The sequence below is a fragment of the Chrysochloris asiatica genome, unplaced genomic scaffold (assembly GCF_000296735.1).
Source record: "Chrysochloris asiatica unplaced genomic scaffold, ChrAsi1.0 scaffold00002, whole genome shotgun sequence".
Taxonomy (NCBI): Eukaryota; Metazoa; Chordata; class Mammalia; order Afrosoricida; family Chrysochloridae; genus Chrysochloris; species Chrysochloris asiatica.
Window position 1 is genome coordinate 26,512,427 of NW_006408520.1, and position 2,713 is coordinate 26,515,139.

General features: G+C 39.9%; 1 protein-coding gene across 1 annotated transcript in view; it reads left to right on the forward strand.

Moving 5' to 3' along the window:
- CCBL2 (cysteine conjugate-beta lyase 2) overlaps positions 1-2,713 on the forward strand; it is a 109,008-nt gene that overhangs the window by 50,851 nt on the left and 55,444 nt on the right. The window lies entirely within an intron of this gene.

Genomic DNA, 2,713 nt, shown 5'->3' on the forward strand with positions numbered 1-2,713 from the left:
GTTCTGCTGTGCATAGGGTCGCTACAAGTCGGTTCCGACTCGATGGCACCTGACAACAACAACAAATAGCGTAGTGGTTACAAATCGGGCTGCGAATATGAAGGTCAGCAGTTTGAAACTACCAGCTATTCCATGGGAGAAAGATGAGGCTTTCTGCTCCTGTAAAGATTTAGAGCCTTGGAAACTCTGTGCTCGTTATAATTTAGAACCGACTCCACGACATATAACTACCACCAACCACCACTACTCAGTCATTTGGTGATAATTACAAAGACCATGGCTGAAAGAGACATATTAAGTAAATTTGTTGTTCCACACACTCAAAATACAACTAAAGGAGCTGCTTCCACAAAGTAGATTCGACCTTATTGAAGCTGATGAAATAAAGATTTTAGAACCTTCATTTCCAGATATAAACTGATTCAAAGTGAGCAGAAACAGCTGCAAACATCCATTAATAATAGGAACTGGGACTATATGAAGAATGAACTGAGGGAAATTGGAAGTCATCAAAAAAAACCTGTTCTCTTTCCCCTCCTCCTACCCTATCACGTTCACTCTTGAGTGACAATGATATATATGTTGGGGCGTTAAGAAAAACATATTGTCTGTAGAGAATTTTGAAAGTACACAGGAGCCCTCAGATCCCATCCCTGTGACTTAAACTACCATCTGAAAAAGGTATGGGACCACCAGGCTGACCGAGCAATCAGGCTAACTGCAGGTAGAGCCCCACAAGAGAGTAAACACTGGAAAACTGCTGTGTGCTGGCCAATAAGGCCACACAGGGTTACAACAGCAAAATCCTCATAAGATCTGAGGCCTCAAAAAAGCAACTTGCCACAGGTTTGCTGAAAGGAGATGGGGTAAGAGTCTTATGATTCATTAGTGAGTAATTGTTATCATGACTAATTGCAGTTGTCACAACTGTAAAGGTAGAAGTTTTGTAACAAAAATGGGGAAATAATCTTACAGTCCAGGAACAGAGGATGCTAGGACCATCAGGGGAGAAGAGCATGAGTGGAATGTGGGACCCTTCTCTGCCAGAGAAACAGCAATGACAGAAATAATGACATGGAGAGATAGAGCATCTGAGGACTCTAGACTCATGGAAAGAGAAAGGTTGTGTGCTGGCCAGGAGGCAGGCTTGCAGAATGTGCCCTTTGGTAGCTTAAATGATTATTTATTCTTGAGTGTTTTTGTGTACATTAAAAAAAAAAAAAAAAAAGCTACTTGCCATATATGGGGTTAATTTCAGCACTGGCTCAGCAACATTCCAGAGGGCTCCAGTGTCCTTTGCTGCCATGTACTGAAACTGATGAAGAAATCAGTCTCAAAAGCTATTAAGTGACAGGCTATCTAAGAAATTTATAAAGATAAAAACTACATATTTTTAAATGTTCAAGCCAAAAAGATAACTTTTTTCTTTTATGATGAGTATGTTTATGCTTTTAGATTGGTATATGAAAAAGAAGCACTGTTTCTAGAAATAAAAAATTATACTGTATTTTGTTTAGTTTGCTAAACCCTCTCATTTGGCGTAAACTTGCCTATGATCCCCAAGATAAAGATGTGGATACTATAAAATCTAATTTGGTGGGGAATCAATTGCTTCAAATAGAGGGTATATTAATATCCTATTTAATAGCACAAACCTTGGTGGTTATATTGTTGTTGCTAAGTGTTGTCAAGTCAGTTTTGACTGATAGCAACCCTGTTGAGGATTTTTGAGGAGCAGTTAGTGGGTTTGAACCACCAGTCTTGTGGTTAGCAATCTAATGCTTATCCTACAATGCCACACCAGGACTACTATGTACTTATTTACCTTGTTTCAATAATAAGGATTCCAACTACCCATGCCCATGGGAGTAGACTATGGGTGAAAGTTAATAAACCCTTTCTCTTGCTATAAGAAATCAGCTATCCGGAAGCCCTTGATAGGTGGTATACATCTACATTATTAAACAATACTGCTTCCAGAAAAATTACCCCTGATCTATCCATTGTATCTGGATGAGGAACTATAATTACCTGGTGAGGGCATTCTGCTTCACTTCCCAATGACTCTTATCACTGGCATCTTTGGTGACCCTGATGACTATGTCTATGAGATTGTTATAAGACCTACTGGTTCCTATGAAGCATTGGGCTTCTAGTCAACGTGGATCCTGCAAACACCATATTACTGTCAGCTTCTTGCATCTGAACTGTATCTACCACCTGGGGAGAAGATACCTTGTGGCTAACTATGTAAATGGCTGCGTATTAGTTGCTGTTGAATCAGCTCTGGCTCATGGCAACCTTATGTCTAATAGAATGAAACATTACCTGGTCCTGAGCCATCATCATGATCATTGCTATATTTGAGTCTATTGTTGTGGCTTCTGTGTTAACCCATCTCAGTGAGGATCCATCTCCCTCATTTTGCTGACCCTCTACCAAACAGGATGTCTTGTTCTAGTGACTGGTCTTTCCTGATGACCAAAGTAAGTCAGATGAAGTTTGGACATCTTTAATCTTTACTTTTTTTCTTAAATGTTTTATTGTGAATTATGTGATAGTTTACATGGGAGAACATTAGTTTTACATTCATTCTATCGTATATCGTTTGATTGCCATGGTTACAATCCCCTCCAAGCAATCCTTCCCCCGTACCCCCCAGGTCTTCAGCACACAGTCGCTCTCCCTCTCTGGATCTAAAGTCTCCAGCTGC